We start from the raw sequence: 24,868 nt of genomic DNA on the forward strand, positions 1-24,868 counted from the left end.
CCTTGGGCTCTTGAACTCCCTCTCTAAATCTCTCCATCTCTCTACCTTTCTTCCCTCCTTGAAACCTACCTCTTTGTCCAAGCTAATGTTAACTCTGCTTCTCTATCCACAGATGCTGCCAGGCCTGCTGAGTATCTCCAGCATTTCTTGTTTTTATATCTTTGTCCAAGCTTTTTGTCATCTGCCCTAATATCGTCTTATGTGGCTCGGTGTCAAATCTTGCTTTATAACACTCCATGAAACGCCTTGGGACAGTTTATTATGTTCAGGGTGCTATATAAATGCAAGTTGTTGTTGTGACCATTGCAATCAGATCACACCTAATTTTTTAAAAACCCTTACTTCTGCAGGGTTCTTTATTACCTAACCCAGTTCATTCAGGGTTGCAGTAGCATTTCTTAAAATGCACAAGCCAGAATAATAATTTCACAGTTCACTCCGTGAATGCTGTGTCCTGTTTTTGTTTACATATTGCGCAATACCAACTGAATGTCTAAAGCTCCAGAGGCTATCACAGGTAATTTATTTACATAGGTATTGTTCCATATTTGCTCAATTAAATTACACATATTTAAAGCAATGATTTGCTTTTAGCAAATTTCTTTTAATTTTAATTCATTAATATTATCAATCACCAAACTCGACCACAAAAGTAAGCTTGATTATGCTTTATATCTGTAAGGAACCTATTCATAAATAATGGTACTTCTCAGGTGAGTCAGAATAGCAGAACGGCAACAAAACAGATTTCTCAGAAATTGCAATATGTATTTGTTAATATCAGTTACTCAGAATTAGACAGCTCTTCATTATTACTTCCAATGGGGCAATTAGAAATATGGCTCCTAGTTTTCAGTGTTATTTTTAACAATTACACAAAATTCAGTGTAGAAATTTGCCTCAACAACAGTAGTAAATGGAAACTGAAAATCCCAGTCGTAGACTTTGGTGAGCATGAATGAGAACTTGTACGGTGAAACTTTTACGACAAGAAAATATCATTTTATAGGTATTGAACGTAGTCCCTCATTTAGGGAGCAAGAAAGGACATTCAGTATTTGAAAGTCAAAATTTCAAGTTTTAAAATCTCCATAATAATTAGGATATCATGAAAGAGGTCTTGTGAGGAATGATTAATACAGCTGAAAATAATTGAAATTTCCAAAGTGTTCTGTAAATATTACCACCTGAGTTATTCCAACATGGGCTTTTAACACTGGCCCACATTCATTTTTACAGTCTGGTGGTCCAGACACCCTGACATTTTTTTTACAGGATGCAGTCATGCTTGTTCTTAACTACCTGTCTCCCAAGAGTTGTAGGAATTGATTAAGTGGCAAAAATGTTCCCACTATGGGAGTAGGCTGAATAAAATTAGATTTGTAAATAGGTTCTGTTCATACAAACAAAATCAAAATACTTATTAAAATATTGTATTCTTATTTACACACCATTGGGCCCGATTCTAACTCATTCAGAAACCTACAGTGTTAAAATTGGGCTCCATGTTATTACTGTGCAGATTTTTTGACCCACAAAATACTGCAAATATAGATGACTCAGTATTAGCATATAAACACACTAATGCATTCATGCTTGCCAGCCATCAGCATTTTTGAACCCAAATGTCAGTGTGTACTAATAAAAATCAGCACATTCTGGGCCTGTCTCCCCTTAGTGCTGCTTCTATGAGAGAGACTCCTGTTGCTAATTGAGATGATCCTTGCAGCTACCTACGAGAGGTGGGTTTTCTCACAGGAACAGGGCTCTCCATCGACATTATGAAAAACTCAGGTGGGAGTGACATCGAGGGGAGAGGGACAAGGAAATGGCAGTGAAAGGGTGAAGGAAAGCAGAATAGTTGGAAATGAAGGGGATAGGATAGGGGGAAGATAGGGGAGAAGGAAATGGGTGACAATGAAGAGGAGAGATAAGGAGGGGGAGACTGGGAGTGGGGCTTTGGAGGGAGAAGGGAAAAGCTGAGAGTGGCACTTTGGGGTTTAGTCACATGCTTGTGACATAATAATGCATTGTTTATGTTGCTGCATCACATGCTCATAAACGAATGGAAAAAGACAACTTTATATGAAGACTAAGGCTCTTCCAAAGTGCATGATTTAGAAGCTGGTCTCACCCCACAGGTCAGTTCTAAGGTCAATTAACAACAGTGAAAAGCAGCTTTCTTGACAAGTGTAGGAAAGACATTTCTCTTCACAAACTAATCAGAATCTTAAAGAGACAGTGGAAACCAATTCTTGACATAAGCAAACCTTCCATTGCAATTGGCGCCCAATTTATTTTTCATTAATTCACAGGAATGAGGATATAAGTATCAGTGGCAAGGCCAACATTTATTACTCATACCTAATTATCATTAACCAAGTGGCTTACTAAGCCATTTGAGAGGGCAGCTCAGAGTTACTACATTGCTGTGAGTCTGGAGTCACATATAGGCCAGGCAAGGACAGCACTTTTTCTTCTCTAAAGGATATTAGTGAACCAAATGTTTTTTTTATGACAGACAGTCCAGTAGTTACATGGTCACTACTACTGATACTAGCTTTTTATTCCCGATTTATTTGTTTACTGAATTTAAATTCCCCAACTGCCATGGTGGGATTTAGGCTCATGTCTCTGGATCATTAGTGCAGGCCCCTGAATCACTAGGCCAGTAACATAATCACTATGCTATCATACCCTAACTACTCTAGACTGATTGCTGTAACAGGCTTGCCTTATTAAAAATAGAGTTCTTTATTTGGCTGTTTAGTCCACGATACATTTTACACAAATAACAGCACAAAAAGATTGGGTCGAACCTGATGATACAGTACAAAGATCTTTGAAATAAATCCTTCCATGATCACTTTGAAAAGCTGATATATGAAAGATTACCAATGAAGAGTTCCTCTGCATACAACAAAATTGAAAACCCCATTCTTTATAAACATCTGCACAGGAGAAATCTTCCCTTTGTAATACTAATAACCTTTTATTCCATGATATAAAACACAAAACATGCTACTGGTGCTGATCATGGATCAGGTGCTGTCCATGAGCTCTTCAAAATACAGGACTGGCCCTTCGAAAGGAAATGTGTGATTTCATCCTCAGCAAAAATGCCCTGAAGCAGCTGTTCACCAACACACAAACCATGTAAGTAGCCAATTTCAATGTGGAATATGAACATAACAAAAGAACAGAAGAAATAGGAGCAGGAGTAGACCATTCGGCCCCTCGAGCCTGCTCCCCCATTCAATAAGATTGTGACTGATCAGATTTGTCACCTTAACTCCACTTTCCTGCATGTCCCCATAACCCTTTATTCCCTTGTCAATCAAAAATCTGTCTGACTCAGCCTTGAATATGTTCAATGGCCCAGCCTCCACTGCTCACTGAGGAAGAGAATTCCAAACACTAATGACCATTTGAGACAAGAAATTCCTCCTTATCTCCATCTGAAAAGGGAGACCCCTTATTTTGAAACTGTCTCCCCTAGTCCTAGATTCCTCCACGAGGGAGAAACATCCTCTCAGCATCTACCCTGCCAAGCCCCCTCAGAATCTTATACGTTTCAATAAGATCACCTCCCAATCTTCTAAACTCCAATGAGTATAGGCTCAACTTTTCCTCATAAGACAAAGCCCTCATCCTAGGAATCAGCCTAATGAACCATCTCTGAACTGCTTCCAATTCAATTATGTCCCTCCTTAAATAAGGTGACCAAAACCATTCGCAGTAGGTGTACAGTCGTAGCATGACTTCCCTACTTTTACACTCCGTCCCCCTTGCAATAAAGGGCAATATTCCACTTGCCTTCCTAATTACTTGCTGTACCTGCATTGCTAACTTTTTATGATCCATGTGCAAGGACACCCACGTGCCTCTGTACTGCAGCATTCTGCAGTCTTTTTGTCTTTCTATTCTTCCTGTTAAAGTGGACAACCTCACATTTTCCCATATTATACTCCATCTGCCAATATTTTGCCTCCTCACTCAACCTATCTATATCCCTTTGCAGGATCTTTGTATCCTCCTCACAATTTGCTTTCCTACCTATCTTCCTTTCGTCAGCAAATTTGGCTATAATACAGTCGGTCCCTTCATCCAAGTCATTAATATAGATCATAAAGTGTTGAGGCCCCAGCACTGATCCCTGTGGCACTGCACTAATTACAGTTTGCCATCCTGAAAATGACCCATTTATTCCGATTCTCTGTTTCCTGTTAGATAGCCAGTCCTCTATTCATGCTAATATATCATCCCCAACACCATGAGCTCTTATCTTGTGTGGCATCCTTTTATGTGGCACCTTTTGGAAGTCCAAATGCACTACATCCACTGGTTCCCTTTTATCCATCCTGCTTGTTACATCCTCAAAGAACTTTAATAATTAGTCCCATTAGTATTCCCTCCCTTTGCCTCCTGATTTTCTATCATCCTTGGGATGCTTTTTATGTCTTCTACTGTGAGGACGGATTCAAAATATTTGTTCAAAGCCCCTGCCATTTCCTTGTTTCCCATTATTAATTTCCCAGTCTCACCCTCTAAGAGACCAATGCCCACTTTAGCTACTCTTTTCCTTTTTATATATTTGTGGAAGCTTTTACTGTCTCTTTTTATATTTCTTGCTAGTTTTCTTGCATATTCCAATTTTTCACTCGTTTTTTAAAGTCATCCTTTGCTGATTCTAAAATATTCCCAATCTTCTGGCCTACCACTAATCTTTGCAGCATTGTACGCCTTTTCTTTGAATTTGATACCAATTTGATGGTGCATCCTTCTAGTAGAGTCTTTCTTTCTCAATGGAATATGTCTTTGTTGAGAGTTATGAAATAGCTCCTTAAATGTCTCCCACTACTCCTCTGCTCACTACTTTTCCTGTCCATTTTAGCTAGCTCCATCTTCATATCCTTGTAATTGCCTTTATTTAAGTTTAAGACATTAGTTATGGACCCACATTTCTCACCCTTAAACTGAATATGAAATTCTAAAATGTTAAGATCACTCTTGCCTAGAGGATCCTTTACCTTGAGGTCTTTAATTAATCCTGTCTCATTACACATTACCAGGTCCAAAATAGCCTGCTAATGGGTCAGTTGTAGGATGTATTGTTCTAAGAAACTGTCCCAATTACACTCTATGAACTCATCCTCCAGGCTACCGTTGCAAATTTGATTTGTCCAATCGATGTGAAGATTAAAATCACCCACGATTATTGCCATCCCTTTCCTACAAGCCCTCATTATTTCCTGATGTATGCTCTGCCTAGTTTGTAGCTGTTAGGGGGCCTATAAACTACTCCCACCAGTGACTTCTTTCATCCCTTCCTTAACTGAGTTACCCCACCTCCTTTTCCTTTCCTCCTGTCCTTCCGAAATGTTAAATACCCTTGAATATTCATGTCCCAGCCTTGGTCACCTTGCAACCATGTCTCTGTAATGACTATCATATACTCATTTATTTCTATTTGTGCTATCTATTCATCCATCTTGTTACGAATGCTGCGAGCATTCAGATAAAGAGCCTTTAATTCTGTTGTCTAACCATTTTTCCCTAATCTGACCTTATTTGCTGATTGTTTGTATGCTCTTTCTCTTCCTGCCACACACTGGTTCTCATAACCCGTACCATTACCTTGCACTGTTTCCTTGTCCTTTCTCTTTAACTTTCCAAATCTCCCCTCACGTGAACCCTCACATCTCGCCCCCCCACCCCCACCCCCCCCCCCCCACCAACTATTTAGTTTAAAGCCCTCTCTATGTTCTTGCTACCTTTCAACAGAAAGCCAAGGCAATTACTATGAGAATAAGCTCCTCCACCATAATGGAGTGGAATTTACAGGCACAGCAAATGAGTAGAAAGTAATTACAGTGATATACCATTGTCTTGAATGGCTTGCCATGAAATATAGGTCTAGATTTTTGCCCCTCTCCCACCCCAGCTATACCATTCCCGCTGGATTGGTGGAGGGGCATTGTGACAGTCCCATCCCCCCATCTTTACTAACAATTCAGGACATAGGAACATTAGGACCAGGAGCAGACCATTCATCCCTTGAGCCTGTTCTACCATTCAGTTATATCATGGCTAATCTGTACCTCAACCCCATTTATCTGTGTCACAATGGCATTTTAACTTTTTGATCTGGGAAGACCGCAAGGTGAATTTTGAATGCAGACCTCAGAATGTATTGAATATTTTCTTTTCATTCAAATTTTACCTAAATGCTGAGAACTCAATTCAATATTTTTAATGTGCATAAACATTAGCATTTTGTGCTTTTTTGACATTAACTAGGTCTACCTGGACCTTCTGAATTAGATTGTAGCTGTACCACATTAAGTGAAGACATACATCACCATCACTGCAGCCCACAACAATATGCTCACTTCAACAACAACAGCTTGCATTTATATAGCGCCTTTAATGTAGTAAAACATCCCAAGGCTCTTCACAGGAGCAATTATCAAACACCATTTGACACCGAGCCCTATGAGGTGTTATTGGAACAGATAACCAAAAACTTGGTCAAAGAGGTAGGTGGTAAGGAACTTTTTAAAGGAGGAGAGTGAGGTGGAGTGGTTTACAGAGGGAGTTCTAGAGCTTAGGGCCTGGCTAGCTGAAAGCATGGCCGCCACTGATGGAGTGATTGATACAGCATGGTAAAAGTAAGGTGTAGGCCTAACAAGGTATGTTATGCAACAGTGCACATAAGAGCTCTTTGAGTTTATTCTGTGCTATCAACAATAATACTTAAGCTTCAGAGGCTTGAAGACAATATTTCATTCCACCTTGTCTGGTGTTCACCCTCCTCCAATTGTATTGCTATGCTATTATAAAATCTGTTGGAAAGTGTTGAATTTATCTATATTAATGTTATATGAACTGGCTGCTCTGTATCTGATCCCCACACAAATACAACAGGAATCTTGCCTGGTGTTAATAGCTCTACAAGCAAAGTGGAAGCAAGTCACTAATTTAGAATTTTGATAATATGTAAGCATGATTCCCTAAGAAATGTAACATCTCACCCAAACTAGCTGAAAAAACAGAGGACATGTCGAGAAATGTTTAATGTTTCACATTCATACTTTTCTATCACAACAAACAAAAACTCATTTCTGAAGGGGCTATAACATTTCAGAATTAGCCAGGAGCTGACGTTTGGTACTCGGACCCACTATTTCGCCATTGTCCTCCCTCTATTCTTTCAGCAGCGTCAGTGCATAAAATAAACTCTATGAAAGACTGAGGTAAAAAATTATCTTTAAAAGACTTAGAAGTCACCTACCTCTGCTGCTTGCCAGCTGTAATCCCTTGTCAAGTTAGTAGGGCTCATTTTTTTCCCTTCAACTACCAGCTTCACTGTAGCAATTTTTTTTTTTAAAAGCAGTACATTGCAGCTCTAATCTCTGCGATGGATTGAAAAGTTGAATGGTCCCTGAATTTTGAAGAAGAACAAACCTTCGGACAGTTCCTTTCGTGCCAGATAGATCGTGACTGCAAATATAGTTAACACTTGAGACTTGGATGGTTGGAAGCAATACAAGATTGGTGTGGGAGACACTGAACTAAATCAATAGAGCAGCTCCCTCTCTGCTGCTTTCGTCGCTAGCCTGTAATGATGATAAGCAAAAGGAGGGTGCAAAGATGCAGGCAATTAAACGTTAAAAAGGTGAGAGTCCACACAGTACCATAAACGAGGCTGAATGCAATTTGCAGCATGAATACATGCTGTCACCAAGGGACAAGTCAATCAAGCAAATCGTGTTCTTGTTGGTTTAGCCCCTGAGCATGGATCAGCAAATCTTAAACAATCTGAAATTTCATAAATCAGAGAAGGCTGTCATTGCTGGCCATTGTGCAACAATTATAACTTGACTCTGTACACTACAAAATTAAACAAATGTATGAAAAATGATACTGCATTTCATATTTAAAATGTCTGTAAATTTGCGATGTAAATTGTGTACAATTTGTCAGTGCATTCATCCACATAGCATCATTGATATTTAAATTGTAAATTGAGTGTTGTGATTTATAGCTGGTTTTATACACTTCTGGAATCATGAGTTCACTTTATAGGCAATCACTGTTCTGCAGAATTGGGATGAATTGTCCTGATTTTAGGTGGAAAGGCACTTTGGCTGGATTTAGAATCATAGAAATGTCAGCACAGAAGGAGGCCTTTTAGCCCCTCATACCGGTTCTGGTAGTTCAACGTCAGAGCCCTCTAATCTAATTGCATTTCGCTGGTCTGTGCCCTTTATTTTCAAGTATGATCTAATTTCCTCTTAAATATAATTTTAGGCACTATTGTAGACAATAATCCACCCAATGGGCTGAATTTTGCCATCAAGGATCAAGTCCCGCTGCCGGAGCTGAAACCGGGAGATAACCCTACTCCGGTGGGCGGTGGAACCCTAGGGTAGCCTTTTACCGCGGCAGCCAATTAACAGGACAATCAGAAGGGCCGGCAGCTCAGCAGCCTCAGCAGCACCACCACAAGCAGTGGCCAGTGCTCAGGCTGCAGCACGAAGGAGAGGGCACCTTGTGTTCGAAGACATGTAAGGTTTTTGAGGAAGCCGGAGCCAGCCAGGCAGACCCCAGTGATTCTTGGGGGAGGTGGTGGCCGTTATTCCAGTGGTGGTGACTTGGGTGCAGGTCAGCCATTGCCAGTGGTGGGGTGCCGGGATGGGGGGGGGGGGGGGGGGGGCGGATTGTTGGGGGGGTGGTGGTGGGTGCCTCCATGGGCCATGAAGCTCCCATCAAGGAGGACCCTCCCCACTCCCTGGAACCCACTGTGAGGCTGCCAGGGTTTACCTGGTGATCTCCCCCCAAAGCAGCGGGCCCTCCTTCTCCGGCAAAATGTCAGCAGGGGCGGGAATTGGGCCTTAATAAGGCCTTTAAGTAGCTCACTTGGCCTCCCGGTGGGCGGGCAGCCACGCCTCTGAGGTTCCCGCCGCTGGTAACATGCCATGGAAGTGGGAAAACGTCGGGCTCCCAGCCCGATGCCTTTCCCCGCCATATTACCAGCCCTCCCACCCCCCCCCCCCCCCCAGCTGGGAAAATTCAGCCTACAGTTCTTCACTGTATCATTCACCACTTAATTCTAAGAGCAGGGAAACATGGCATCCAGTCAAAAGTCAGCTCTTTAAAAATATACTTACAAGTTCCTTAAACCACTTGACCCAAGCAAGCGCCATGTCTGCTCCATTTCTCACAGTTGGAGGACAATGGCTTTGACACACAGCACACGATTATTTTGAAACAATTTATCAATTTATTTTGCCACACCAAGTAAGAAATCCATATGAGAAATGTATGTGTTAGCTGTGGTTCAGTTGGTAGTACTCTTGCCCCTGAGCCAGAAAGTTGTGGGTTGAAGTCCCACTCCAGGACTTGAGCACAACAATCTCGGCTGACACTCCAGTGCAGTACTGAGGGAGTGCTGCACTGCAGAGGTGCTGCCTTATGAATGAGACGTTATACCAAGGCCCCATCTGCCCTCTTGGGTGGATGTAAAGGATCCCATGGCACTATTTCAAAGAAAAGCAGGTGAGTTACCCCCGTTGTCCTGGCCAATATTTATCCATCAATTAACATAACAAAAAACAGATGATATGATCTTTATCATGTTGCTGTTTGTGGGAGCTTGCTGTGCTCAAATTAGCTGCCACATTTCCTACATTACAACAGTGACTACACTTCAAAAGGGCTTTGGGACATCCGGTGGTTGTAAAAGGTGCTAGATAAATGATAGTCTTTCTTGTTTTACTGTACAAGGTTGTTGGCAAGAATTGAAAATTGTTACTTAAAAAATGAACTGAGTGCTGAAGATCACGCACAGCTGAAAAGTGTCGAAAACACATCAAAGAATGGATCTTTCTTGATAAAACTATTTGGTTTTCAGTGGTATTGTCACAGTCTGCCAATAAAAATGGGGTGGGTAGGCTTCCTGATGAAACTCCACCTCCAAAAAAAGGTCCATAATGATTTCCCTTCCATTCCCCATTTATAGACTCTAGGAAACACCAGAAGTAAAGGGATAGCGGTGTTGGGTTCAGTGTGAAAGAATCAGAATGGTCAGAGCTCACATCTGGCAGTAGTCCTGCATGGCTGTTTTGTCTAGAAGAAGCTTCCAATGAATGAAAGTTGTAAAATCTCAGTATATTAAGGCAGCTGTTGAAACTTTCAGGGAATTTAAAGAGAGTTCTATTTGGAGAAACACATTTTAAAAGTACTCCATTGGCTATGAAGCGCATTGGAACATCTTGATGGTATGGGAGGAGAGTGATGCTTCCAGCATTAGTTTAGCATGAACAGAGCTGTCTTCATTTGTCTTGGCCAGCCTGGTGAAGTTACAGGAAATGACAGCAAGATCACATGGAATTGTCCAAGTCAAAGTCTCAATCAACCACAGCATTTAAGTAACACAAATATTTATGACTCTGACACTGATGTGGTCAACGCCAGAATATTTTACAGAAACAATGGTAGCTACAACATGGAACTGAAACTTAACACACACTCTGCCCCCACTGATTCTGGTAAGCATCACATGTTTTGTCAAATCGTTATATTTCTCACATCCCAACTTCAGATTATATTGTAAAATATACATTGCAATAATTATATGTAACTATATAAACAGTTATTACTATGTAAACATTCTTTCTCAATCATTTATTTTTGCATAAATTAGCTTGTATTTGGTGTTCATAATTTTTGTACAGTTTTTGAATAATGCATTGTCAGTTATGCAAAATCTTACCCTCATATCTCCAGAGAAACTTTATCCTGTCCTTCGATCATGAGCACGCATTGTGCTATCGGAAGAGATGAAGGAGATTGGAGTACCGTCCAAAGAAAATTTGAATGGCTGAAGAAGGGAAAGAAACCCAACAAGAAGAACAAATCGATATGGAAAAAGAACATCACTTGTATGGAGAAGTAACGCCCACAGGTTCAACGTAAGAGACAGAGACTGAGAGAAAAGTCACTCAGAAACCTGCTTTAAAACGGGGCTTGTTATAATCAGAGGCCGCTGCAAAAAACCTTTAGTTGCACCAAACAACAGCTTGCAATATTTGCAACTTGCTGGGGAAATTAATCATCAGTATTTTAGTAATATGTATAGATTCAGATGCAAACTGTGTGTGTTCTGGTACTCTGAATTTTTTTATTCTTTAAAATTGTAAACACCAGGCAGAATCCACAGTTTCTGTGCTTTTATCACTGTCCAGGACTTCACAGACAGAACACACTTTAAACAGTTCATTTCATTTGAAGAAAAGTAAACAAGATGTATATTAAAATAATAAAAATTAATTCCTGGAGCCATTGGATTTGACTGACAGTTTAATCTATTTCTATTATTTTCCTTGTTCATTCCTTTTGTAAATTATTCATAAACAGACTGTAATTTTTATTGTTAAAATATGATCAGCTGTTGATTGAATTATGCAAATTCAGTTCCAGCAAGCTATACCTTTTCTTTCTGCCCCAAGATTGTCTGCCCATTCCAACTTGTCAACTCATCAAATCTCAAAGGTAATGTATTAATCATGATTGCTTGTATCCATAGAGTAAGATTTGTTTCACTACTATTGCAAGATATTTCGTGTTTACTGAGAATGTTGACTGCACTTTTGTCATAATTTCTATAGGTCCGCCCAGTAGGCTTTTCAACTAAATGCACAAAACACACTAACATTTGCTCACAGACTTTTACATTTCTAGCCTCTGTCAGTTCTGATCAAGGGTTACTGACCTGAAATGTTAACTCTGCTTCTCTCTCCACAGGTGCTGCCAGACCTACTGAGTATTTCCAGCATTTCTTGTTTTTATTTGCTCACAGACTACTGTTCACTGATGCCTAATGTGTAAAAAGCCTGTATTCTATGTAGAAATCATAGAATAGTTACAGCACAGAAGGAGGCCATTCAGCCCATCGTGTTCAAACCAGCTCTCTGTAAGAGCTACTCAGCTAGTCCCACTCGCCTACCTTTTCCTTGTAGCCCTGCAAATTTTTTCTCAGTAGATAATTATCTGATTCCTTTTTGAAAGCCACGATTGAACCTGCCTCCACCACACTGTCAGGCAGTGCATTCCAGATCCTAACCACTCACAGCGTGAAAACATTTCCCTCATGTCACCTCTGGTTCCTTTGCCAATCATCTGAAATTGGTGTCCTTTGGTTCTCAACCCTTCCACCAATGGGAACAATTTCTCTCTATCTACTCTATCAAATCTCCTCTCAACCTTGTCTTCTCTAAAGAGAACAGCCCCAGCTTCTCCAATCTATGCACATAACCGAAGTGCCTCATCCCTGGAACCACTGTTGTAAATCTTTTCTGCACACTCTTCATAGCCCTCGCCTCCTTCCTAAAGTGTGGTGCCCAGAATTGGACACAATACTCAAGCTGAGGCTGAACCAATGTTTTATAAAGGTTCCTTGCTTTTGTACTCTACGGGCTGTATTTTACAGACCTGCCCGACATCAGGGTTCGTGGTGGAGGAGGCCGGAAAAAGCCTCCGGGAGAGGGCCGCCACGCACACAGGCTCCAGAAGGGCCCAGCCTGATATTGCCACTGGCGGCAAGGCCTCATGGCAGCCCCCCGCCGCTCGGCGACAGGACCCTCATTAACATATTTAAATAAAGTACAATTAATGAATTAATCATACCTATGCTGTCGCTTTCCGTCCTTCTGTGAACTTCCTGCCGCTGGCCAGCACTCCCGCGCCTTCAGATCCCCGTTCAAGGAAACAAGGCGGAACACTTGTGGAGAGGAGGAAGGAGGTAAATTTCTCAGTGCAGGGGTGGGGTTGGGGGGGCAGGGGATCGGGGTTAAAGTAACATCATTGGTGCAGGGGATGGTGGGAAGGGTTTTAGGTTAAAGTTTATGCACTTTGTGGTGGGGGGGGGAGGAGGTCAGGTGGACAAGGCAAGTGTTTTGGGAGGGAGAGGGCAAGTAATTAATTTAATTGTTATTGGGAGGGGGTGGGAGAGGGGCAAAATAAGTTATTTAATTTTTCAAAGTAACTTCTGACAATGCAGAGCATGCGCAGAGTGATTGCGGACGTCATCAGTGTGTGTGAACATTTGCCAGCTTGCTGGCATGAATGCGCGCACATGACATCACCACACAATGATGTCCTCATCCCTCAATAGTGTCTCCATTCACCCGAACAGTACCCCACTCCCTCCCACCATCCCTGCTTCAATTGCCGCTTCCCAGCCTCAGCCACTCGCTCCCACCCTCACCGCTATCTCCTCCCCCCGCCCCCCCACCGGCTTCTTCCCCCTTCAGCTGCTGCTTCCCCCACTCAGCCACTCGCACCAGGCCTCGCCACTGCTCCCTGCCTCCCCTTGGCCAATTGGTCCCTGCCATGCCACCCGAAGAAGCAAGGTGGGCTACCAGAGGTGATGGGGTGATGTGGAAGCGATTGGTCGAGAGGGGGCAAGCAGCACAGCCTGGAGCGAGTGGCTGGGGGGATGGTGGGAAGCAGGGTGCGAGTGGCCAGAGGGGTGGTTGGAAGCGGGGAGTGAGCAGCCAGAGGCGGGAGGGGCGGCGGAAGCGAGGACGAGAGGCTGGAGGGTGGGGGCTGAAGCGGGGAGTGAGTGGCCAGAGGAGGGAGAGGGGAAGTAGGGAGCAAATGGCCGGAGGTGGGGGAAGCAGCAAGGCTAGGAGCGAGTGGCTAAGGGAAGGCAGCAGGAAGCGAGCAGCGAGAAGACGGGTGCAGGAAGGAGCGGCAAAGATAAGCGTGACAGCAGGGGGGAGCGGGGAACTGTTGGGGGTGGGATGGAGGTGATGATGGCGACCATTGAAGATTGAATTTGTTTTTTGTGATAAATTGAGCAGTGCCATCTTTATTACTGGCAGCTGCCTGAGAAGTCATAGACAGTGACGTTTCAGTGGAAGAGGCTGCATTTGCGCATGTACTGGTACTGCGCCACCTAGTGGTTGTATTGTCAGCAAACGCAGCCTTAATTTTTTTTAATTCACTTTTGTTTTCAATAGTTAAATTTAACGGTAGGGCTCAAAGCCCTTTAAAAATGGCGTCAGCACCTGCGTACAGTCAGCTGACACCATTGCCGGAGAGGGAAAGCCTGCCCCCTCCACGTGATCGGGGAGTGGGGGGGAGCGGCCTGCCCCAGCTATTCAAATAAGCTTAGGATTGCGGCGACTTCGCGACATTTGGCCCGCAAGGAGGGGCCATTGTTTTCGCCCGCCGCCAATTTCGGTGGCGGGGATATAAAATTCAGTCCTATATCTCCATTTATAAAGCTCAGGATCCTGAATGCTTTATTAACTGCTTTCTCAACCTGCCCTGCCGCTTTTAATGATTTGTGCACATATACCCCCAGGTCCCTCTGCTCCTGCACCTGCTTTAAGCATTGTATCCTTTGTTTTATGTTGCCTGCTCTCAATTTTTCTTTACAAAATGTATCACCACATTTTTCTACATTAAATTTCATCTGCCACATATCCGTCCATTCTACCAGTCTGTCTACATCCTCTTGAAGTCTATGACTATCCTCTTCACAGTTCACAATAATTCCATCGCTCCAGCCATACATTCATCTGCTGTATCCTCCTATTTCTATACCCACTAGTGCATGGTACCGGGAATAATCCATAGTTTACTACTTTCAATGTCCTGCTTCTTAATCTCTTTCCTAGCTCCCTAATCTCTGCCTGCAGGACCTCATCCCTCTTTCTACCTATGTCATTGATACCTATATGGACCACGACCACTGGCTGTTGTAAGATTAATTTGTAAAATTTTTGTGTGTTTGTGTGTATCTTAAATCAAGATAGAGAGTTTATTAAGCACAGCAAGTATTTACCACGCAATACTTAACCAACGGCAATAGTTATACAGCAGAGTGCAGAGTGTCCTCGGTTTTTGCCTCCTGAGCTGCTGTGGCACAGTCTTCTCTCTAAGTGTTCTGTTGACTGTCTCTTCAAATCTGTGCACCCTGATGTCCCTCAGAACCTTCCATTTATCCCCTCACGCCCCCCGAGAGTTTCTTCATTCTATATTATGCTACATTCCACCTTAATCCTTTTGATTAGTCAGGTATGACCTCACCTTCCAAACATTGTCTCTACAGATGGTTTGATGGCCGAAGTCATTGTCACACAATGGGGAAAGTTTGCTATCCCCATCAACATTCCAGTCGTGAATGGTCTCTGAATACCTTTACTTGCATTTCCATCCCAATGAGGCTTACAAGTCTATCGCTTCTTGATACTCTTAAGTCTGTTTTAATTGAAATGGAGAAGGGCAGTCATCAAATGTCACTGCTATTGTTGCTCGAGAAAACACAGTCTTTCCTCATCGCTCCAATACAGCATACAAATATACATTTCTCATGATACCAAACATAAGGTACATAACTTAATTCTAATATAATACATTGATACATACACAAAATATAGCTATTCCCAAGCATAACCGCAACATCACTTAAAAGCATTCTACTTTGAAAATATAGCACCTCATGTAATTCGTAGCAGGCCATAACTGGCACAGGTCTATTCAGTGGTATAGTCACAACAGATTAAACATGGCAGTTGTTAACCCCTTGGTTCCTGCACTGTTCATCTTCCCCCCTCAGAGTGCTTTAGGTTGTGGGTCCTTACATGACTGAATAGTCCAATTCTGGATCCACACACTCTGCCACAGGTGGGGCAGGTGGTGTTTGATGAGCTGAATGAATGGGATGCTCGAATTTCTGAACGCTCCTTCCGCTGTTTGCAGTTGGTTGCTGTCGACATTGTTTGAATTGGCTGGCACATTCGCGGATGCTTCTTCTCCATTTTGGGCGGTCTCGGGCAAGAGATTCCATTTTTCAGGGATGCTTTAGGACATCCTTGTAGCATTTCCTCTGCCCTCCTGGGAGCCTCTTGCCGTGACGGAGCTCGGAGTAGAAAGCTTGTTTTGGGAGTCTTCCGTCAGGCATGTGGATGATGTGGCTTGCCCAGCGTAACTGACTAGCCATGACCAGTGTCTCAATTACTGGGGATGTTGGCCTGAGAGAGGACAATGATATTGGAGCGCCTGTCTGCCACTGAATTTGCAGGATCTTGCGGAGGCACCGCTGGTGATATCTCTCCAGGGCTTTGAGATGTCTGCTGTACAGTGTCCATGTTTCCAACAGATACAGGAGGGCAGGTAACACTGCGGCCCTACAGACCATGAGCTTGGTGCCAGGTTTGAGGTCTTTGTTGTTAAACACTCTTTTCCTCAGACAACTGAAGGCTGCACTGGCACACTGGAGGCGATGTTGAGTTTCATCGTCGATGTGTGCCATTGCTGAGAGGAGGCTCTCAAGATATGAAAAGTGATCCAATAAGACTTAAATAAATAAAGACTCACCAGCTACTCACCAATCAGCTGCTTCCCTTGTGCTGACCTCACTTTATTTTACAAGGTGGTTAACTTAAATGTTTTACTTAACTCTTATCTATGTACCTCAGATTTTAATTCAATGAAAAATTCGTAACCCTTTAGTGTTGCTATCCCTTTCTATTTAATTTTAACTTTATCTCTAGATTTGATTAATTAATTGAACACTCATTGTAATTATAGGATAAATTTAAATTATCAATATGGCTTTTGTTTTATACTAATTAATTGATCTAGCGTTACTTTGTAGTTGATTAACTTAACTAAATTACAATTAAAAATTAAAAATTTACCAGTGTACTCACCCCATGTGACTCCTTGGCCTGTGATGTCACTACGAAATATATCCCTGCCTCTCGCTGCTGCTCCTCTCCCCTGCTGTGCTTTGCTGCTCTGCCACTCCGGTGTTTCTTGTGCTGTATTTAAAGGCTCCTCTCTCCCTCTATTCTTTGCTGCTCTGCCACTGTTGGTGTTTCCTGTGCTGTATTTAAAGGCTCCTCTCTCTTGCTTTGCTTTCCTGCTCTGTACAAAACTAAACATTACACTTCCAAATTGCATGAGGGGTACAGAATTTATATTTCCAAAATCTAAATCATGATTAGTCTTTTTGGCAAATGCAAATTCACAGAATCACAGAATTGCTACAGCTCAGAAGGAGGTCATTCGGCCCATCATGTCTGCACTGGCTGTCCAAATAAGCAATTCACCTAGTGCCACTCCCCCGCCTTCTCCCCATAACCCTGCACATTCTTCCTTTTCAGATAAGAGTCCAATTCCCTTTTGAATGCTTCAGTTGAACCTGCCTGCATCACTCTGTCAGGCAGTGCATTCCAGACCTTAACCACGTGCTCTGCGAAAAAGCTTTTCCTCATGTCGATTTTGCTTCTTTTGCCAATTACTTTAAATCTCTACCCTTTCGTTCTTGATCCTTTCATGAGTGGGAACAGTTTCGCCCTACCTACTCTGTCCAATCCATTCATGATTTTGAATTCTTCTATCAAATCACCTCTCAGCCTTCTGTTCTCCAAGGAAAATAGTCCCAACTTCTCCGATCTATCTTCATAACTGAAGTTCCTCATCCCCGGACATGAATCTTTTCGGCACTTTCTCCAACAGCTTTCCCAAAGTGTGGTGCCCACGCTGAGATTGATCCTGATGAATTATGTAATAATTGCAGTTGGTGTTAGAGTTAAACCTGCCATTGTAATGTAACAGAACATACAATCGATGGTGGTCCTTGGCAGTGCAGTTGATGGACAACAAGCCCCAGTTAATCTGGTATTCTCATGTCTCAATATATGTCTATCTTTCTTGACAATGTCGCATTTGGATGACTGAATTTGACTTGATCACCCACTGATGTTTTGAAACAAACTGTGAAAATCAAATTATAAAATTTTACTGCAGTTTTGTTAGTGTTTCGGATGGTTTTCCAAATTCAGATAAATTTGATAAAATCGGTCAAAATATTAATTACACATACGAAGTAGAAATAAACAAACCATGGAATCAAACAGGGTAGAAGGAGTCTATTTGGACTATCAGTGCCAGTGCAGGTTCTTGGAAAGAGCTACCAATTAATCCCATTCCCTTGCCCTTTTTCCATAGTCCTTTATATTTTTATGTTTTTAAGGCTGTGTCCAATTCCTCTATTGAATCTGCTTCCAAAACCTTTTCAGGCAGTGCACTCTAGATTACAACAACTCACTGCATAAAAACATTCTCCTCATCTCCCTGCAGGTTTTTTCAAATGACCTGAAATCTGTTCCTTTGGTTGCCAGTGAAAACAGCTTCTCTCTATCGAAACCCCTCATGATTATGTACACCTCTATTAAATCTCCTCTTAACTTTTTTTGCTCTGAGGAGAACCATCCCAGCTTTTCTAGGCTTTCGACACAACCGAATTCCCTCATCCCTGGTAACATTTTGGTAAATTTCCTCTCTACCCTCTCCACCACCTTGACATCTTTTCCAAAGCGTGGTGCCCAGAATTGGATACAACACTCTAACTGAGGTCCAACCAGTGATTTATAAAGATTTACTATAACTTCCAACTTAAGCCAATGTTTAAAGAATGAGTAGGAAGAGGGACACACGCATGTATAGAAAGGTTGCAAAATAAAAGGGTTATTATACTTTAAATTCTCTGTAAGATAATTCCCTGTGGGGGATGAAAGTGCAATGTGTAATATTAATAATACAGTAACATGTTCATATAAAATTGTTCCGTTCACTCGCTTAAAGAAAAAGAAAATCTTAGCCTGTTTTGCTGGTTTTGTTACTCATGCAGAGCACCACACCAAACCATGTAAACTATTTAACCACCAGAACAAAAACATAGGAAATAGGAGCAGGAGTAGGCCATTCAGCCCCTTGAGCCTGCTCCGCCAATCAACAAGATCATGGCTGATCTTCTACCTGAACACCATTTTCCTGCACTATCCCTATATCCCTTGATATCTTTAATATCTACTTTTTAAAAATTCTTTCATGGGATGTGGGCGTCGCAGACCAGGCCAGCATTTATTGCCCATCCCTAATTGCCCTTGAACTGAGTGGCTTGCTAGGCCATTTCGAGGGCATGTAAGAGTCAACCACATTGCTGTGGATCTGGAGTCACATGTAGGCCAGACCAGGTAAGGACAGCAGGTTTCCTTCCCTAAAGGACATTAGTGAACCAGATGAGTTTTTACAACAATCGACAATGGTTTCATTGCCATCATTAGACTAGCTTTAAATTCCAGATTTATTAATTAAATTCAAATTCCACCTTCTGCTGTGGTGGGATTTGAACCCATGTCTCCAGAGCACTACCCTGGGTCTCTGGGTTACAAGTCCAGTGACAATACCAGTACGCCACCGCCTCCCCAAGATATCTTTAATATCTAGATATCTATCGATCTCTGTCTTGAATATACTCAATGACTGAGCCTCCACTGCCCTCTGGGGTAAAGAATTCCACAGATTCACCACCCTCTGAGTGAAGAAATTCCTCCTCATCTCGGTCCTAAATGGCCTTCTCTTATTCTGAGACGGTGTCCCCTTGTTCTTGACCTGCTCCCCCACTCCTCCCGCCCCAGCCAGGGGAATCATCCTTCCTGCATCAACCCTGTCGATCTCTGTAAGAATTTTGTATGCTTCAATGAGATCTCCTCTCATTATTCTAAACTCTAGAGAATACAGGCCCAGTCTCCTCAATCACTCCTCATAGGATAATCCTGCCATCCCAGGAATCAGTCTGGTGAACCTTTGTGTAAGGAGACGAAAACTGTACACAATACTCCAGGTGCAGTCTCACCAAGGCTCCATACAATTGCAGCAAGACTTCTTTACTCCTGTACTCAAATCCTCTTGCAGTGATATAGATTGTGAATAGCTGGGGCCCAAGCACTGATCCTTGCAATACCCCACTAGTCACAGCCTGCCAACCTGAGAGTGAGCCGTTAATTTCTACTCTCTGTTTTATGTCCATTAACCAATTCTCAATCCATGCCAGTATATTACCCCCAATCCCACATGTTCTAATTTTGCTTGCTAATCTCTTGCATGGGACCTTATCAAACGCCTTCTGAAAATCCAAATACACCACATCCACTGGTTTCCCCTTATCTATTCTGCTAGTTACATCCTCAAAAATCTCCAACAGGTTTGTCAAACATTTTTCCTTTTCGTAAATCCATGCTGACACTGCCCAACCCTATCATTATTTTCTAAGTGTCCAGTTATCACATCCTTTATAATAGATTCTAGCATTCTACTATTGATGTCAGCTTCTTTTAAATCTCACTGAGCTAGCCTCAGGTATCGCCATATTAGTTTTCTATTTCTGAGTCAATTTGTTTCTAAGTGGCTTTGGTCATCTGCAGTTAAAAAAATAATTGCCAAAACCTGCTTTGTAATGTCATCATTCATATCCATGAGTTATTATGTTTTTCACTTCTTAATAGCTGTTCATTTGTTTTCATTTTGGAGACTCAGCTGTCATGTAGACATAAAACAGGTACTGGAGAAACATCTGTAAATCAAGACAAAGTCATCAGTAAGAACTCTGATAGGTTAAATAATGCAATCACTTAATCCTGCTCTTTACATGTAGAAGTTTGTACCACTGTCCACGGTGATCCCTAAGTTTACAAACATTATTCTTTACAGAAGACTGTTCTTGATGTCCTTATTTCTTTTTCTGTTCAGTTTTCTCCCCTGCTTTCCTGAGGTCTCACCCAGCACCTCACCCAGATGGTCATTTTTCATATGTGAGGCTTGGCATGAGTGTACATACACTATTCAGTCACAATGTCCTTATCCAGTGTTCACACAAACATGTTTTATGGTTCAGGTCAATGGATCTCTGAGCTATCGGCACTCCTCTAATTCTGGCCTCTTGAGCATCCCTGATTTTAATTGTTCCATCTCCATCTCTCTACCTCACTTCATAAAACCTACCTCTTTGACCAAACTCTTGGTCATCTGTCCCAATATCTCCTTATGTGACTCGGTGTCAAGTTTTGTTTGATAACACACTGGTGACGTTACTTGGGGTGTTCTACTATGTTAAAGGAACTATAGAAATGCAAGTTGTTGTTATTGTTGGGTACTGATCAAGGGTAAGAATATTGGCTCATTTTCCCTTTCCAATCCCAAGATGTGCTAGAGCCAATTCTAGTACTCCAATGATATCCTGAGATCAGCTAACACAACACACACTGTGGATTTAACCTGGGACCTTTCGAATCGGTGTGGTGCAATATCACACTACACTGTGCATTTACTCACTAATTCACCAGAGGAGTTGGTGCTATTTGCCTTTTATTGGGTTGATTTTCAACCAGTGTTTCATGGGAAAAGAAAGACTTTCATTTATATAGTGCCTTTCACAACCTCAGAATGTCCCAAAGTGCTTTACAGATAATGAGGTACTTTTGAAGTGTAGTTACTGTTATAATGTATGAAACACAGACTTTGCGGCAAAAAAAATTCCACTCTGCAGGAGGAAGTTGTAACACCATTTTTTGCAAAATTCCATTATGTGTTTGTTGCGACCTTAAGTAAAACACCAACAATAGGTCTGTCTAAAGACACCAGCAGTGAGCAGCTGTTCACGAGCCAAAGAAGCAATTTTATAGCACGTTGAGCAGCTGAGAGTGGAGGAGTGTTAGGCGGTTATTTCAGTGAAAGGGTGAAAACAGATGCTAAATGGTTCCTGTGCTAATAAGACACACATAGGAACAGGAGTAGGCCATTCAGCCCATCAACCCTGCCCTGCCATTCAATATGATCATGTCTGATCATCCACTTCAATGCCTTTTTCTCTACATTATCCCCATATCCCTTTATGTCATTTGTATTTAGAAATCTGTCAATCTCTGCTTTAAACATACTCAATGACTGAGTTTCCACAGCCCTTTGGGGTAGAGAATTCCAAAGATTCACAACCCTCTGAGTAAAGAAATTTCTTCTCATCTCTGTCCTAAGTGGCTTCCCCCTTATTTTGAAATTGTGTCCCCGGTTCTAGACTCCCCAACCAGAGGAAACATCTTAGCTGCATCTACCCTGTCTATCCCTTTAAGTATTTTGTAGGTTTCAATGAGATCACCTCTCATTCTTCGAAACTCTAGAGAATACAGGCCCAGTTTCCCCAATCTCTCTTCATAGGACAGCCCCGCCATCCCAGGAACAAGTCTGGTGAATCTTCCTTGCACTCCCTCTATGGCAATAATATCCTTCCGAAGGTAAGGGGACCAAAACTGCACACAGTACTCCAAGTGTGGTCTAACCAAGGTTCTATACAACTGAAGCAAGACTTCACTACTCCTGTACTCAAATCCTCTTGCGATAAAGGCTAACATACCATTAGCCTTCCTAATTGCTTGCTGCACCTGCATGTTAGCTTTCAGTGACTTATTGACAAGGACATCCAGGTCCTTTTGTAAAGCTACACTTCCTAATCTCTTACCATTTAAGAAATACTCTGCACATCTGTTCCTCCTACCAAAGTGGATAAGCTAACATTTTCCACCTTATATTCCATCTGCCATGTTGTTGCCCACTCACTAAGTCTGTCCAAATCCCCTTGAAGCCACTTTGCATCTTCCTCACAACACACATTCCCACCTAGTTTTGTGTCATCCGCAAACTTGGAAATATTACATTTAGTCCCCACATCCAAAAATCGTTGATATATATTGTGAACAGCTGGGGCCCAAGTACTGATCCCTGCGGTACCCCACCAGTCACAACCCATTTGAAAGTCTGATTCTAGCATGCAATTTTGAACCTAATTGCTGATTGTCAGAATTTGAACTTGTCTGGAGATTCTGAAACAGACATCTGCAGGTTTAGCACTCAAACACTGATTAGAAGCAATTTTCATGGGCCAAAAACTTAATTGGACCAGCCATATAAATACTGTGGCTACAAGAGCAGGTCAGAGGCTAGGAATCCTGCAGCAAGTAACTCACCTCCGAGCTCCACAAAGCCTGTCCACCATCTACAAGGCACAAGTCAGGAGTGTGATGGAATACTCTCCACTTGCCTGGATGAATGCAGCTCCAACAACACTCAAGAACCTCGACATCATCCAAGACCAAGCAGCTCGATTGATCAGCACCCCATCCACCACCTTAAACATTCACTCCCTCCACCACCGGCGCACAGTGGCAGCAGTGTGTACCATCTACAGGATGCACTGCAGCAATTCGCCAACCTCCTTTTACAGCAGCCTCCAAACTCGTGGCCTCTACCACCTAGAAGGACAAGGGCAGCAGATGCATGGGAACACCACTACCTACAAGTTCCCCTCCAAGTCATTCACTTTTTCATGCAGAGAATGGTTAAGGTCTGCAATGCACTGCCTGATAGTGTGGTGGAGGCAGGTTCAATTGAAACATTAAAAGGGAATTAGATTGTTATATGAAAAGGAAGGTAGAGTTACAAGGAGCAGGCAGGGGAATGGAACTGAGTGAATTGCTCTTTTGGTGAGCCTGTGCAGACGCGATGGGCCAAATGGCCTCCTTCTGCACTGTAGCAATTCTGTGATTCTTTGTCCATTCTGGCTTGGAACTATATCGCCGTTCCTTCACTGTCGCTGGGTCAAAATCCTGGAACTCCCTTCCTAAGGTGTGGGTGTATCTACACCAGATAGACTGAAGTGGTTCAAGAAGGCAGCTCACCACCACCTTCTCAAGGGCAATTAGAGATGGGCAATAAATTCTGGTCTTGTCAGTGATGCCCACATCCCCTGAAACAATAAAAAAAATGTATATGTTGACTCCACTCACCCACTTCCATTAAAGGTATGGAGTGTGCTACTTGGCACACAGCAGCAGGTTTCAGGATGGGTCAAGAGTGAGGGAGAGGACACAGCGCTGGAGGGCCTTGTGGAGGAGATCCAGAGGAGGAGGGATGCCGTGTACGTGCAGACGGAAGGAGTCCACCTTGACCACCTGTCCCTCTCTCCTGCAGCAGCTGGTGTGTCTCTGCCTGGCCTTATGTCCTTCTTCCATTCTTCCTGCCCATCAAGTCAGACCCCTCACAAGATGCCCATGACCAAGCACTCCTTTTCTCCTGTTGACTCCTATAAGGTGTCCAATAAGGTAACGTCGGACAGCACTTACACTTTTTAGGTGAAGTCCTCAGAGAATTCCCAGAATAAATGTTGATAGGCCTCTTCAAACCTCAACAGTAAATAAACAGTAAAAAAAGTGAGTATGCTGTTGAGTAACGCTCGAAATCCTCGGAAACGACTTGTTTACTCCCAGTCAGCTGGTCGCTGTTAGGAGAGGGTGTTAGATCATGCGCTATCCACCAAAATGCTGTGCAGTGTCTTTAATGAACACCAGCAGTGTAGTGGTGGCAATCAGCCCCGAAAGATCCTCCAGGCGGCCATTCCTAACATGGCTTCACTCCTTTACCAATATGGCACCTAGCGTTAAAGGTGGGCTAAACTGCCATTGCAGCTTAAGCCCCATCTTGGGCACTTCAGAGGCTCTTTAGTGGCTAAAGTATTAAGGGAAACTTGCCCCCTTAATGTCTTATACACATTGATGCAGGAATGGAGTTCAGACAAATTACTGCAGGAAAAGGACACAGTTGGGAAAGTCACTGGATTGACACATTTCTTGGCAAGCCATGAGCAGTTTCAACACAATGCTACCAAAATAGAGCCTCTTTTTTACTGTCTGAAATGATTTGATGACCTTTATTCAGCATTCTTTAATTCCCTGTATTATGTATTATAATTCTATAATACATGATTCCCTGAATTTTATACAAGTTCCATGTACACAATGTATTCTTTTCGCACATCATGCAAGTGCCTCACTCTCTAATTTTGAATGAGCAGTTATCAGGCTGTGCCAGTGAGAAATCCCACATTCATCATTCTTCATTACCTTGAGAACAGATTATTCAGGATTGTATAGATCATTGGCATGGCCACAAAGAATAC

General features: G+C 42.5%; 1 protein-coding gene across 1 annotated transcript in view; it reads left to right on the forward strand.

Moving 5' to 3' along the window:
- LOC137384397 (BTB/POZ domain-containing protein 17-like) overlaps nucleotides 1-24,868 on the forward strand; it is a 204,725-nt gene that overhangs the window by 91,303 nt on the left and 88,554 nt on the right. The window lies entirely within an intron of this gene.

This window comes from Heterodontus francisci, chromosome 26 (assembly GCF_036365525.1).
Source record: "Heterodontus francisci isolate sHetFra1 chromosome 26, sHetFra1.hap1, whole genome shotgun sequence".
NCBI classification, from domain to species: Eukaryota; Metazoa; Chordata; class Chondrichthyes; order Heterodontiformes; family Heterodontidae; genus Heterodontus; species Heterodontus francisci.